This window comes from Ictidomys tridecemlineatus, chromosome 6 (assembly GCF_052094955.1).
Source record: "Ictidomys tridecemlineatus isolate mIctTri1 chromosome 6, mIctTri1.hap1, whole genome shotgun sequence".
Taxonomy (NCBI): Eukaryota; Metazoa; Chordata; class Mammalia; order Rodentia; family Sciuridae; genus Ictidomys; species Ictidomys tridecemlineatus.
Window position 1 is genome coordinate 99,340,481 of NC_135482.1, and position 16,910 is coordinate 99,357,390.

General features: G+C 36.5%; 1 pseudogene; it reads left to right on the forward strand.

The window, feature by feature from the left end:
• Positions 1–3,147: 3,147 nt before the first annotated feature.
• Positions 3,148–16,425, forward strand: LOC120888568 (C-type lectin domain family 4 member A-like; annotated as a pseudogene).
• The last annotated feature ends 485 nt before the right edge of the window (positions 16,426–16,910 follow it).

Below are 16,910 nucleotides of genomic sequence, written 5' to 3' on the forward strand. Positions count from 1 at the left end.
AGTTATAAAGTGGGAAAGAAAAGATTCATGATACTTTGTTATTTATGATACTTTCTATTTACAGAAAACCATACTTGGCATTTTATTGTATATTCTTACACATATATAAAAATTCATATAATATGTAAAGTATGTATTTTTTCCAAAGCAGAAATCTGAAGTTTTTCTTTTTTGCCTTGAAATTGACAATATATCCCAACATGAAGAAAATTGTTTCATTGATTTTATCTCGATGGAAGGTGTCCCCAAGGATCACTTCCTCCCTTGGCAGTGACTGAACTCAGGGCTTTGCACATCCTAGGCAAACACACTCTACCACTAAACTATCTCCCCAGCCCAGAAAATGGTTTCCAACTGTGAGATGGCAACTGAAAAGACTTACTTTAACCTAAAAATGTGAATTAGGATTATAAATATTTACCAGCTGTCGCATATTTTAAGTTGCAATTGAAAAAATATTTAAATATATAATGAAATAATATGAAACCATAATAAAGAATGTTACAAAAGAAAATAGGGGGGCTGAGGCTGTGGCTCAGTGGCAGGGCACTTGCCTAGCATGTGTGAGGCCCTGGGTTTGATCCTTAGCACCACATAAAAGAAAAAAAAGGCAATGTGCATATATGTATATACTCTTCAAAAATTGCTGAAAGGACGGTCCTTTTTCTCTCTGACAGAAATCACTCTCCCTTGAGAGTGGTCCCCATTTCCTTCTCCCTATCTTTTCTAATAAACTCATGTCTGTTATTCTGAGCGACATATCTGTTATCTTTTTGGCATGATGGCAAGAACCGGTGAGAAAAAAATTGCTGAAAGGATATATAGCAAAATATTAACAATGTTATTCCCAATGGTTGGGATTTGTGTTTTTATGTATTTTTCAAATTTTCTATAATGAGCATCATTATTTTTTTTCTGTTCCTATTACTATATTATTTCAACTGTCATTATACTAATAATGCTATTAGTCATTGTGTGTCATGGAAGAAAAAGGAGAATAAGAGAAGGGAGAAGAGGAAATAATGACAATTTTTTACTGATGAAATTAATTTGATTTTTTCTTCAGCTAACAAAAGTAATCCACATGTTCCAAAGTTGCTTCTTTTCTCATCACTGATAGTTTTCCTGCTAAAGACAGTCTTATTATCTGTTACTTTTATTGATAAGTATGTTATGAACAATGAACAATAAACAATATCTGCTTTATGTGAAGAGAAGATGCCCATTTGAAATTGACATTTCACAATGAGTTTAACCACACATCTAAAATTTTTTTTCTGAGGAGATATGATTACAAGAATTCATTGGGAATTTTGCTCTTTAATTGGATTTAGTAACTCTTCTGCAAAAATAATGAAATCCATTCTTATTAGAAAATTTGAAAAGTGTATGTGTATGTATGTGTCGATGTCGTCCAGTGAAATCTATGGGGCATCATCTTTATATTACACTCTGTATGAGGAAAAATCTATACTTCCTTAGTAAAATTTATAAGGCCGGCCCTCTTTGAGAGTACGAATGTATTTTGGGGTGATCAGGTGGACTAGGAGATGGGAAGAAATATTCCAAGAAGAATTCTTCAATGAATTTCTTTGTAATTATTTTTTTTTGTCCTGCACAAGACTGTGTGAGACCTAAAAGCCAATTTAGGAAATAGTTGGGTTACTGCATGTCCATATTTTCAGAATTTATCAAAAATTTAGAAGCCATAAAGCTTAGTATATTTTTGTATAGATATTTTACTCATCATTTGGCCATTCAATAAGTAGCAATGGAAATTTGTCAGGCACTGTGTTAGAGACACAGAAAAAGCCAGCCACAAAGCCCTGGTTTTAAGAGATTAAGAGAATAGTCAAGTAGACCAGTGCTTACAATATTACAACAGGAAGTGTTGTGCAGGGAAGAAGTGAGCATGGGAGGCTGGATAGACTTCCCTAGGAGGCAACATCTAGAGCTATGTGTACCAAGAATGGCATAGGCATATGACATCATGGAATAATTTTGGGGAAATGTAAGTGTATATGACTGAAACCTAAAGAGCTAAATGAAGAAATTTGAAAGGAAGTTGTCGGTGGCAGGCATGAGCAGGGCTCAGATTACCAAGAGTGTAGTGTACCATTAGAAAGAATTTGGATTTTTTCCTAAAGATTATTTTACAAAGTGTCTTTTGCTGCTTAATAAACCAATCTAAAATTTATAGTCTATATATTTACCTTTCACTTCTGAGGTTTGGCAACTTAGACTGGTCTCAGCTGAAAGGTCCCTCTTCCTAGCTGAACTCACTCATGCATATGATGTCAGATACTAGTCACAGGTAACTTGGCTTCTGAGAAAGATGATGTCAAGGAATGACAGGGACAGTTTCACCACATTTCTGGCATCATTCATCAATCTAGACTGGGTTTGTTCACATTGCCCCTTGCAGACTTCCAGGGCTGCGTGTGGAATGAAGTCATATTGAAGTTTTAATTTGGAACAATCACAGTTTCTTTTGCACATTCTATTGGCCAAAGAAAGATTTAAAAGCAGCTCAGACTCAAGTGGTGGAGAAATAGACCTCACTTCTTGATTGGAAAAGCTGCAAAGTCACATTGCAAAGGCAATGAATTCATACAGGGAGGGTTAAATATTGAGGCCATTTTAACAATGTGTCACAGTCATGGTGAGCCACTGAGGAATTTTGAGCAAGGAATTGATATGATCAAATTTGACTTATAGAAAGTTTGTTTTTACAAAGCTGTGACAATGGGTTTATGAGCACAATGTTGGTGTTAAAGAAAGGTTAAAAGGCTAATGGATAATCCTGTTGAGGCACATTGAGAACTTGATCAAGGATACTATTACTGAAGAAAGAGAAGAGGAGGTAGCTCTGAATGGCAAAAAAGATATAATCAAGAAGGCTTGATGAATATTTAGATCTGGTGATTAACAGACCCAGAAAAGTTAAGTGTGACTCTAATATTCTGACCTAGTAAACTCAGCAACGATGAAGCCATTCAAAAAGATAAACAAGTTAGTATGAGTAGCAGGTTTAGTTGGAAGGTGATGATTTAACTTTTGGGTACATTGGATGTGCCCATGTTTAGTGGGAGGAACATTTGTCTGGGTTTTAGGAGTTAGGTCTGAGTTCTGGAAGTTATTCACATAATGGCAACAGGTAAGACCAGGGAATATATGGTATTACTCAGGAAGAGGACTTAGTATGAGAAGAAGTGATAAGGGTGGAATTCTGGGGAATTTTAACAGTTTAGAAGAGATGGATGGAGGGGCAAGAGCTCATAAAAAAGAACAAGAAGCAATAGCAAGAAAGGTTAAGCGAAAATAGAAAGTAATGTCTGAAGAGTTAAGGAGGCAGAGAACTGGAGTCAAATATTGCAAGAAATTCATTAGGAAGATGACTAATAAGTGGTCTTAGGTGATCTATTTGAAGGGTGGCTTAAGTGAAATGGTAGAAATCAAAGCCAGAATGAGGTGGGTCAAGAAACAAATAGAAGGTTAGGAAGAAAGAGAGCAAATCTAATGGGGGGGGGGGCGGAGGGAGAGAGGAGAGTTAGTTTTAAATAGGGAGTGACATGAGAGTGTTGGTAGGGATTCCAACATGGTGGTGGGTGCGGAGAGATCAAGTCTCTGACCTCTTCAGCTGTGCGGACATAGGGAGTTGTAAACAGTCTAAATGCTGTTTGCTCAGGATCACTAGGCAATGCTGAGCTGACGTGGATCTGGGGCCAACAGTCTTGGCCTCTCAGAACACACACTGAGCCTGGATCGGCTGAATTCAAGCTCCCGTTCGCCTGCTTCCCGCAGACAAACATCTGTGACTCAGCACTAATCCATCTGGCTGAAACAACTGGTCAGCCCTTCTGATCCTACGGAGGTAAATGCCAACCGAGCCTCCATAGGTAGTGGCCAGAGGTTTGAAACGGGGCTTGGGAGAGACAGTAATGACCCACCTGTTGCATTGGTCACCCGGCAAAGGGAAACGAACTGTCTCCATTTGCAAGAGATACCACCATGGCAGAGAACTGACGTCACCAGACTGCGGCAGAGGAGATAACTTCATTGAAACCTGTGGCTACAGGTGTGTAATTCCCTAGCCTTCCCTCCCCACACAGCGAGGAAATCTTAAGGGCCCCTCCCAGCTCTCCCGTAAGGGCCCCTCCCAGCTCTCCTGTGAGTGCGATAGCCAGACTGAGGGAATCAGAAGTGGTGGGGGATCAGTGGCGCGGAACTCCCAGCTACCGCTCCCACCAGGGCTGACAGCTGAGGTCTCTTGCACCAGCTATGGGGGGCGTGGCTACCGGAGGGCAAGTAAAATTCGCTGAGGATTCTCAGCCCCAAATTCTACAAACTTAGGGTCTGAGGGAATGGCAAACAGGGAGAGTGTGCACAGACATTCATGAAAACAGGGCTCCCAGGAGCAGTAGACCTGGTGTGTAGCCAGTATTGTGGTGAGTGGCACCAGTGAGAGGGGCCTGGCTAGAGGAAAAGTGGGGAAGTGACTAGACACAAGAGGAGGCCCTAGGCACTCAGGATTGGAGACTCACCCAGTCTGGGAGGAGGAGCTGCTGCACAGTGAATGGTTCCCGCGTATTGACAGGAGAAACATGGCCTGGTGGGCACAGCACCACTTACTGGAAGAGAAATTAAGCAAACCCTAAGACTGCATCCATTAGTTTTTTTTTTTTCTCTTTTTTTGTTGATTTGGGTTTTTTCTTTCATTTTCATTTTTCTTTCTTGCTGTTTTTTAAATTTTTTTTCAATTTTTTTCTTCTAATTTTAATTTTAATTTTTTTAATTATTTAAAAAATTTTTTTTTCTTTTTTAATTCCTATTTTTATTTTCTTCTTTTGTCTTTTCATTTCTTTTCAATTTTCTTATTCCCCCTTCATTGAATTCTACCCGCCTACTCTCATTCTCTTTAGTGACTTCTTCCCTTCCCTTCTAATACCTTTCCTCCCAAGCATCAAATAAATTTATAGGAGTAAACAGTAACTCAGCAGTCAAACAGAACAAGAAGTAACATGAGCAGCTTGAAAAAGCAAGGAAGAAAAGGAGTACAAACAATGCAGGACAGCCTAAATATTCAGGAGGATCTAGAGTCATCAGAAAAATGGTCATATAAAGAACTCAAGGAACACCTTAGACAGATGGAATGGAACCTTAAAGAGGATACGAGACAGCAAATTCAAGCAGCAAAAGAACACATTGAGAATGAATTACATAAACAGATAAAAGAAGAAGTTAAGCATCTTTATCAGGAGATAGAGATTATAAAAATAATCAAACAATAATTCTAGAAATGAAGGAAACGATAAACCAAATTAAAAACTCAATTGAGAGTATCACTAACAGAGTGGAGCAAGTAGAAGCCAGAATGTCAGATAATGAAGACAAAATATATCATCTTGAAAAGAGTCTAGCCAACTCAGAAAGGCTGGTAAAAAATCACGAGAAAAACATCCAAGAGTTATGGGATAACATAAAAAAACCAAACTTATGAGTCATCGGGATAGAAGAAGGTACAGAGATTCAAATCAAGGGAATGAGTAACCTGCTGAATGAAATAATTACAGAAAACTTTCCAGAAATAAAAAAGGAAACAGATATACAAATTGTAGATGCATACAGGACACCGAGCACACAAAATCACAGTAAACCAATGCCAAGACACATTGTTATGAAGATTTCCAATATACAGAACAAAGAGAAAATATTAAAAGCTACAAGAGAAAGGAGGCAGATTACATTTAGGGGTAAACCAATAAGGTTAACAGCGGATTTTTCATCACAGACACTGAAAGCAAGAAGGTCATGGAACAATGTATTTCAAACACTGAAAGACAATGGATGCCAACCAAGAATTCTGTATCCAGCAAAATTAAGCTTCAGGTATGACAACAAAATAAAAATCTTTCATGATAAACAAAAGTTAAAAGAATTTGCAGCCAGAAAACCAGCTTTGCAAAGCATTTTGAGCAAAACACTACACGAGGAAGAAATAAAAAACAATAACCAAAACCATCAGTGGGAAGTGCCTCGGTAAAGACAGAGGGCGAGGGGAAAGATAATCATGGATAAACAAACTAAATTTTTTTTAAAAAGGATAAATAATCAAACATGGCTGGAAGTACAAACCATATATCAATAGTAACTCTGAATGTTAATGGCTTAAACTCTCCAATAAAGTGACATAGGCTGGTATCATGGATTAAAAAAACAAATCCAACAATATGCTGCCTCCAGGAGACACATCTGATTGGAAAAGACATACACAGGCTGAAGGTGAAAGGATGGGAAAAAATATACCACGCACACGGTCCTCGGAGGAAAGCAGGGGTGGCCATCCTCATATTGAATAAAATCGACTTCAAGACTAAGTTAACCAAAAGGGATAAGGAAGGACATTATATACTGTTAAAAGGAACCATTCATCAACAAGACGTAACAATTTTCAATATTTATGCACCAAATAATGGTTCTGCGACATTCATAAAACAAATTCTCCTCAAGTTCAAGAATCAAATAGACCACAATACAATAATTATGGGTGACATCAACATATCTCTCTCACCATTGGACAGATCCTCCAAACAAAAGTTGAATAAAGAAACTATAGAACTCAATACCACAATCAATAACCTAGACTTAACTGACATATATAGAATATATCAACCATCATCAAATGGATATACTTTTTTCTCAGCAGCACATGGATCCTTCTCAAAAATAGACCATATATTATGCCATAGGGCAACCCTCAGTAAATATAAAGGGGTGGAGATAATACCATGCATTTTATCTGATCATAATGGAATTAAACTGGAAATCAATGATAAAAGAAGGAAGGAAAAATCCTACATCACATGGAAAATGAACAATATGTTACTGAATGATAAATGGGTTACAGAAGACATAAAGGAGGAAATAAATTCTTAGAGATAAATGAAAATACAGACACAACATATTGGAATCTATGGGACACAATGAAAGCAGTTTTAAGAGGGAAATTCATTGCCTGGAGGTCATTACTCAAAAAAAGAAAAAAAAAAAACAATAAATAAATGAGCTCACACTTCATCTCAAAGCCCTAGAAAAGGAAGAGCAAAACAACAGCAAATGTAGCAGAAGGCAAGAAATAATTAAAATCAGATCAGAAATCAATGAAATTGAAACAAAAGAAACTATTGAAAAAATTAACAAAACTAAAAGTTGGTTCTTCGAAAAAATATATAAGATTGACAGACCTTTAGCCATGCTAACGAAGAGGAGAGAGAACTCAAATTACTAACATATGGGATGAAAAAGGCAATATCACAACAGATGCTACAGAAATACAGAAGACAATTAAAAATTATTTTGAAAACCTATATTCCAATAAAATAGAAGATAGTGAAGACATTGATAAATTTCTTAAGTCATATGATTTGCCCAGACTGAGTCAGGAGGATACACACAATTTGAACAGACCAATATCAATGGATGAAATTGAAGAAGCAATCAAAAGACTACCAACCAAGAAAAGCCCAGGACCAGATGGGTATACAGCAGAGTTTTACAAAACCTTTAAAGAAGAATTAATACCAATACTTTTCAAGTTATTTTAGGAAATAGAAAAAGAGGGAGCTCTTCCAAATTCATTCTATGAGGCCAACATCACCCTGATTCCGAAACCAAAGACACCTTAAAGAAAGAAAACTACAGACCAATATCTCTGATGAACCTAGATGCAAAAATCCTCAATAAAATTCTGGCGAATCGGATACAAAAGCACATCAAAAAAATTGTGCACCATGATCAAGTGGGATTCATCCCTGGGATGCAAGGCTGGTTCAATATACGGAAATCAATAAATGTTATTCACCACATCAATAGACTTAAAGATAAGAATCATATGATCATCTTGATAGACCCAGAGAAAGCATTTGACAAAGTACAGCATCCCTTTATGTTCAAAACATTAGAAAAACTAGGGATAACAGGAGCTTACCTTGACATTGTAAAAGCTATCTATGCTAAGCCTCAGGCTAGCATCATTCTGAATGGAGAAAAGTTGAAGGCATTCCCTCTAAAATTTGGAACAAGACAGGGATGCCCTCTCTCACCACTTCTATTTAATTCAGTCCTTGAAATACTAGCCAGAGCAATTAGACAGACAAAAGAAATTAAAGGCATAAAAATAGGAAAAGAAGAACTTAAATTATCACTATTTTCAGATGACATGATTCTATACCTAGAAGACCCAAAAGGGTCTACAAAGAAACTACTAGAACTAATAAATGAATTCAGCAAAGTGGCAGGATATAAAATCAACACGCATAAATCAAAGGCATTTCTGTATATCAGCGACAAAACTTCTGAAACGGAAATGAGGAAAAACACTGCATTCACAATATCCTCAAAAAAAAAAAAATACTTGGGAATCAACCTAACAAAAAAGGTGAAAGATTTATACAATGAAAACTACAGAACCCTAAAGAGAGAAGTAGAAGAAGATCTCAGAAGATGGAAAAATATACCCTGTTCATGGATTGGCAGAACTAACATTATCAAAATGGCAATATTACCAAAAGTTCTCTATAGGTTTAATGCAATGCCAATCAAAATCCCAACGGCATTTCTTGTAGAAATAGATAAAGCAATCATGAGATTCATATGGAAAAATAAAAGACCCAGAATAGCAAAAGCAATTCTAAGCAGGAAGTGTGAATCAGGCGGTATCACGATTCCAGATTTCAAACTATATTACAGAGCAATAGTGACAAAAACAGCATGGTACTGATACCAAAACAGGCGGGTGGACCAATGGTATAGAATAGAGGACACAGAGACTAATCCACAAAGTTACAACTGTCTTATATTTGATAAAGGGGCTAAAAGCATGCAATGGAGGAAGGATAGCATCTTCAACAAATGGTTTTGGGAAAACTGGAAATCCATATGCAACAAATGAAACTGAATCCCTTTCTCTCACCATGCACAAAAGTTAACTCAAAATGGATCAAGGAGCTTGATATCAAATCAGAGACTCTGTGTCTGACAGAAGAAAAAGTTGGCTCCGATCTACATATTGTGGGGTTGGGCTCCAAATTCCTTAATAGGACACCCATAGCACAAGAGTTAATAACAAGAATCAACAAATGGGACTTACTTAAACTAAAAAGTTTTTTTCTCAGCAAGAGAAACAATAAGAGAGGCAAATAGGGAGTCTACATCCTGGGAACAAATATTTACTCCTCACACTTCAGATAGAGCCCTAATATCCAGAGTATACAAAGAACTCAAAAAATTAGACAATAAGATAACAAATAACCCAATCAACAAATGGGCCAAGGACCTGAACAGACACTTCACAGAGGAGGATATACAATCAATCAACAAGTACATGAAAAAATGCTCACCATCTCTAGCAGTCAGAGAAATGCAAATCAAAACCACCCTAAGATACCATCTCACTCCAGTAAGATTGGCAGCCACTATGAAGTCAAAGAACAACAAGTGCTGGCGAGGATGTGGAGAAAAGGTACACTTGTACATTGCTGGTGTGACTGCAAATTGGTGCAGCCAATTTGGAAAGCAGTATGGAGATTCCTGGGGAAGCTGGGAATGGAACCACCATTTGACCCTGCTATTGCCGTTCTCGGACTATTCCCTGAAGACCTTAAAAGAGCATGCTACAGGGATACTGCCACATCGATGTTCATAGCAACACAATTCACAATAGCTAGACTGTGGAACCAACCCAGATGCCCTTCAATAGATGAATGGATAAAAAAAAATGTGGCATTTATACACCATGGAATATTACGCAGCACTAAAAATGACAAAATCATGGAATTTGCAGGGAAATGGATGGCACTAGAGCAGATTATGCTTAGTGAAGCTAGCCAATCCCTAAAAAACAAATACCAAATGTCTTCTTTGATATAATGAGAGCAACTATGAACAGAGCCGGGAGGAAGAGCAGGAAGAAAAGATTAACATTAAACAGAGACATGAGATGGGAGGGAAAGGGAGAGAAAAGGGAAATTGCATGGAAATGAAGGGAGACCCTCATTGCTCTACAAAATTACATATAAGAGGTTGTGAGGGGAATGGGAAAATAAACAAGGAGAGAAATGAATTACAGTAGATGGGGTAGAGAGAGAAGATGGGAGGGGAGGGGAGGGGGGATAGTAGGGGATAGGAAGGGTAGCAGAATACAACAATTACTAATAGGGCATTATGTAAAATTGTGGATGTGTAACCGATGTGATTCTGCAATCTGCATTTGGGGTAAAATTGGGATTTCATAACCCACTTCTATCTAATGTATGAAATATGATATGTCAAGAGCTTTGTAATGTTGTGAACACCCAATAAAAAAAAAAGAGAGTGTTGGTACCCTGAGGAATAAGAGGCAGTTGGGATGAAGAGAAAGGAAAAGAAAGAATAGGAGAAAAAGCATGCCCTCTTGATCAATGTTGGGTTATTTTCAAAATTTCTATTATCTAAGATATCTCAGAACCCCTCAGAATTAGCTAATTTCTCCTTCCCACAAAGTCCCAGACTGTGTACCAATTAAATGCAAGTATTTTCTGACTTTTATTCCTTTTCACTGAGATTTAATCTTTATATGAATTTTTTATGTGTTTATGGATAACATGGATAAGTTCTTTTAGACCCATTATGATGGAACTTTCACGTCCTCTTTTAATCTCTATATAAATATACTTTGTACGTTATATATGTGTATTGTATGTGTGTATATGTGTGTGTGTGTGTGTGTGTGTGTGTGTGTGTGTGAGTTTATAGTTTCAAAATCAACAGGGTTAGTGTCTGTGGGATGATGGGGAAATGTTTTCCAGTAGGGCTACATTTACTCAGGTAATCAGACATTAGTAGATTTTGTTTCTATAAAGAATGCAAGAAAATAATAGTAAAGAACAAAGTCATAATACTACCTGGAAAAATGCATGTCTTTAAATTCTCTTTTCCAGTTTTATTTCAAAAATATTCTCAGATTCTTGAAGAAAAGAAGTATCCAAATTCTACAAAAGAACCAATCCACCCAGAATTGTTCAAGACACTATTCAACCATGAAAGGTAAAATTTAATGAGTAGAATTTAGTAAGGATCCTAAATTAATATTTACAATAAGATTTCCAGGTTTATAATATTAAAAAAGGGAGTTTCATGATCATTCTCAACTACATGTATAGAATGTTATAGGACCTAAAAATCTTATATGTATATTTTAAGTTGCTCATTGGAGGTTTGACTATGAAAAAGGACATATTGCCTTTACATCTCTTTAGCTTTAGTTTCTTTCTGAAGTTTCTGTGCACACTTACTTTTTCCTCTCACATTTTTTATGAGTATTTTTATTAATGAACTCATTTATTTGAAACATTAAAATATGCAAATAAAAATGTATTTTTAATGACATTTTATTTTTTGAGTATTTTACTCACATTTTATGTTCATTTTTCAATGAACATTTTTACATTTACAGAAAAATTGAGCAGACAATATGAATAGGTCTTATTTGAACCCTACCTTGTATATACAATATTCCCTATTTATTACCACCTTATATGAGTGAGGGCATTCGTTATAATTAATGAGCCAATATTGATATATTATCACTGAAGTTCATTATATATTAAGATTTTCTTAGTTTTCACCTAATGTTCTTTTTCTGTACTAGAATCTCACTCAGAACATCATGTTATATTTAGTTTTCATATCTATTTTCCTCTTGGCTGTGATAATTTTCAAACTTTTTTTGATGACTTTTATTTTTAGGAATTTTAGGATTTTTAGGAATACTAGTCTAGGCTGTCCCTCCATTAAAATTTGATGTTTTGCTGGGTGTGATGGTGCATGTCTGTAATCTCAGTAGCTTGAGAGGCTGAGGCAAGAGGAATGATAATTCAAAGCCAGCTTTAGCATCTTAGCAAAGGCCTAGGCAACTTAGTTAGACTCTGTCTCTAAAGAAAGTATAAAAAAGTGCTGGGGATGTGGCCCAGAGACAAAGCACCCCTGGATTCAATCCCTGGTCCAAAAAACAAAAATTTTAATGTTTTTCTAATGATTAGACTGGGGTTATTAGTTTTTGGGAGGAAGGCCATAGATGTAAACTGCTATTTTCATTACATAATATTAAGGATATATATTATCAAAGTACTTTTTAACTGTTGATGTTGACCTTGATCACCTAGGTAAAGTAGTGTTTCTCAGGTTTCTCCACTGTAAAGTTGCTCTTTTTCTCTCCCTATTCCACACTGTTTTCTTCCAAGGAAAGTTGCTAAGTGCTGTCCACATTTCAGGATTGAGGAGTTATGTTCCCTGTCCATTAGGGTGTCCATTAGTCCGGGTTCTCCAGAGAAACATAACCAGTAGAATACATAGAAAATATGGATATTTCCTTTCAAGAAATTAGCTCATGCAATCATGGAGGCTTGAAAAGCCCAAAATGTGGTTGGGAAGACCGGTTTGCTGGAGATCAGGAAAGAGTGGCAGTTTTGAGGCCAATGACAGTCTGCTGCAGGATCAGGAAAAGTGAGTGTTGCAAATGAAGTCTAAAGGCAGTGTGCTGGAGAATTCTCTCTTGCTCTGGGGAGGGCATTCTTTTGTTTTGTTTAAATCTTCAACTGATAAAACAAGGCCCATCCATATTAAGGAAGCAATCTTCTTTACTCAAAGTCCACCGATTAAAATGTAAATCTCATCCAGAAACATCCTTGAAGCAATACCCAGAGTGCTTGATCAAAATAGTATGTAAAATGAACCACCCCAAATATCTACATAATTTAATTGAAAGGCTTATGTGTATGAGATTTGCCTCTTCTATCTTATTTACTAATTTATTCAGTAATTTATATCTACATGTACCCATGGATATTTATTTTATATTTTGGGCCATAATTCAATACTTTTAAAAAAATTTATTTTGTTTTTCTAGCTTAGGCATTGGGAGACACTTCATTTACTTGGTGCCTAGTGTTTGGTGATTTTCCTGTTTTGTTTTTGATTTTTAGTATGTTTCCATAATGGTTAGAGGGCACTATGTGATTTTAATGATGGTAAATTTGTTGAGGTTTGTTTCACATATCAGTGTGTGGTCTGTCTTGGTATATGTTCCATGGACATTTGTAAAGAATGGGTATTTAGTTGTTGAGTGAACTGTTCTAAACATGTTCATTAGAATCTCTTGGTTGATGAGGTTTTTGAGTTTTTCAATATTCTTGTTGATATTTGGCATGTATAGTTGTGTCCACCTATGATAATGTAAATCTCTCTTTTGTTTTCACTCTGCATTTGTGTAAGTTTTTACTTTATATATTTTGGACCTCTATTGTTTGGTATTACACATTTAGGATCATGATATGGGGTTTTATTATATTTTTTATATTTATTTCATCTGTTTTTCTGTTGGAAATTTCTATTATTTTTTTTTCTGCCAATTCACTGATTTCTCTGTCCCCTTCTCCATTCTGATGTTGATCTCACCTATAAGCTTTTTAATTTTTTTTGGGGGGGGGTACCAAGGATTGAACTCAGGGGCACTTGACCACTAGCCACATTCCTAGCCCTATTTTTTGTATTTTATTTAGAAACAGGGTCTCACTGAGTTGCTTAGTGCACCGCTTTTGCTGAGGCTGGCTTTGAACTTGCGATCCTGCTGCCTCAGCCTCCCAAGCCGCTGGAATTACAGGCATGCACCACCATGCCCAGTTCATCCATAAGCTTTTAAAGAGGTTTTTGGATTTTTCAATGATAATATTTCCATTTTGTTCTTTACATCTTCAGTTTCTTTGCTGAGTCTATTTTTCCTTTCATTTCAAGAATGTTTCTACATTCTTTTAAAAAAAACTCTCATTGTCAATCTTTCTTTCTTTCTTTTTTTTAGTTATTGATGGACATTTATTTTATTCATTTTTCTTGAAATATATGACAGCTTTGAAATCTTTGTCAGATAATTCTAACTTTTTGTTATCTTGATTTTTGGCATCTGTTGATATCTGTTTTTTTTTTTTTTTTGAGAACTCCTGGTCCTTGGTATAATTAATTATTTTCTGTTGAGATTTGGACATTTTTGTATTGAGGTTTTGGAGTCTGGGTCTTATTTAAACATTATATTTTAGCTGACTTTTCCTGATAGCATTTCAGCAGAAGAAAGGGACACTGACATCCAGGTTGATGTAAACTGGGCTCATTGACACCTGATAGGAGAAGACTCCTTGCTACATCTGGATGGAGATAGGATTACAGTGTTCTTGTGGTCTCCATTGGCCCTTAATTTTAACACTACACACTATTTTAAAAGATATTTCCTTATATTGCACCTATATCCCTCTCTTCCCAATAAAGGAAAAGTCTGGAGCTGTTGCCCAAAGAATTGGAAGTCATTTAGTTCCAGTTGCTACTTTATTTCTACCGATGCAAAATCTTGGAATAAGAGTCAGGAGAACTGCTCTAGAATGGAGGCTCATTTGCTGGTGATCAACAGCAAGGAAGAGCAGGTACTTTCTAGGAGATAATGGAGTCATGAGCCTGTCTGATTATTTATACTCTTTTCCTAAAAGGCGGTAGTTTTTATTGTTCTGGGTGTTGGTGCTTTCAAGAAAATAGGTAGGAAAGGCTTGCTCAGCCTTTCCATTCATTCCACACCTTGTTCCTATTTCAGTGTAACTAAATTACCCCAGAGAAATTGTGGCATTAAAAATATGCAACGAGGGGTTTAGTGGAAGAATGAATATATTTCTACCTGAAATATCAGCTTATTATTTTAATATGTAAGTGTTTTATGAATTGTTAACTTCTTAGAGAGAGGAATATTAATTTGAATGGGAAAATAAAGTTAATTTATGAAGAGTCACAATAAACAATCAAAAATGAATACAAAGAATCTTTGAGGGGGGCTTGAATTGTGTCTCAGTGATAAAGTACTTGCCTGGCATGTGTGTGGCCCTGGATTCGATCCTCAGCACCTCATGTAAATAAATAAATAAAATAAAAGAGATCCATTTACAACTAAAAAATATATTTAAAAAAAAAAGACTCTTTGAGCGCTGGGGTTGTGGCTCAGTGGTAGAGTGCTTGCCTAGCATGTGTGAGGCACTGGGTTTGATTCTCAGCACCACATAAAAATAAATAAAGTAAAGATCCACTGGCAATTTTAAAAATATTTAAAAAAAGAATCTTTGAAATTATGAAAGGAAAATGATTAGATTTGAAAAAATTCTTGTGGACAACTTTGAACAATGCCCTCTCTTAGTGAAAAAAAGAGGGGTATTGAGTCTGAGATGAGAATTCATTATGATCATGGGTAGGAATTGCTTTCATATGTAATGAAAATCAGGGTCATAAGTGATGTCTTTGATCTTGCTTTGCTCAGCTAGAGAAGACTTACCTTTCTGGGGAACTCCCATGTGGCTATTCCTGGATGCTTTTTCTTTTTCTTCTCATTTCTATTTGATCTTGAAGAACTCAGTTGAAATATTACACTGTACCTATAAGTAGGTAAAATTTCTACATGTTAAAAAAACTTAAAAAATGTTAAAGGAGATGGAAATGTTAACAACCCTGATTTGATTATTACACACTATACACATGGATCAACTTATCACCCTGTACCCCATAAATTTCTTATATGTATTTTTTAAACACATGAAGCAAATCTTTTAATGCACTCGAATACCTTTTGCTTAAAACTTCAGTTATTATTCCAGTTGACGTTCTGAAACTTCAGCCATAAATCCTAATGTTCTTGGTGTTAACACTTGACCTCAGCCTATGTAAAAAAGTAACTTCTCTGAGCCCCCAGCAGAGGAAGGTGTCCCAGCGAATCCCTGGACAAGGATGGAGGTGGGTGGCGGCCACCGGGTGAGGCTGGGCTATATCCTTCTTGGACTCTTTGGATCTTAACTGGGCTGCAGAAGCTGGTTGGTTGTCCTGGCCAAGATCACACCACAAGCAGGTTCAGTCACTTCTTCTCAAGGCCGCAGCATCTCATTGAAGGCGCTTAGCTTCTGGTAGGCAAACTTCCTGGCTCTAGCACTGCTGCTGTGTCAGCCCTGCCACTGGCAAGATGCTCCATTGCACCTGTGCGGGAGGTCAGGCCTTGGACCTACCCAGAGCCATCAGGCCGCAGGGTCACCCCGTCACCCCGCCACCGAAAGTGTACCCCATAAATTTGTATAATTAAAACACATTAAAAAAAATCCAAACTTACAAACAACAACAACAACAACAACAACAACAACAACAACAAAAGGAACTTAGTTTTGCTGAGTACTTTTCCTTTGTTTTTGTTTCCCTTAGGATTTTATCATTCCAGATCTGCAAATAGATGCGGTTTATGATGTGGGCCTGTCAGATCCAGAGTGTCAGAGACATTGGCAATGGGTCAATGGGACACCTTAGGATCCGAGTGCCATGTGAGTATTGAATTAGATAAAGGCAGGGTCCTGGATCTGGCAGGGTATGTAGGTTGTCCAACATCAGTTATGAAACTAAAACTAAAACAGCTCACTCTCTTGTACTGACTGTAGAGCACAGGATTAAGAAATTCTATTGTCATTTAATCATCACAAGAAACTTATGAGACACATAGGTTATTATTTTTTCCACTATAGAGATGAGGCAAATTGTGTTTGGAGAGTATAGATAGTTCAGCTAAGGTCACCCAACAATGGTCCTCAAATCCAGGTATGTTCTGCATTGATTTTTAACTATTTGTAGTTCTATAATAAAATTCTTGTTAAGATCAAAATTGATGAAGCTTTAATGTTTCTCATAAAAAGCAAGAAGCCTAAATTGTACTTTTATAATATCTCATATTTATATAATCTTAAAAAACTCTTAAGTTCTTCAGCATATTTCCACCTTTGATCTTCATATCTATTTTGTGAAACATATAGTACTTT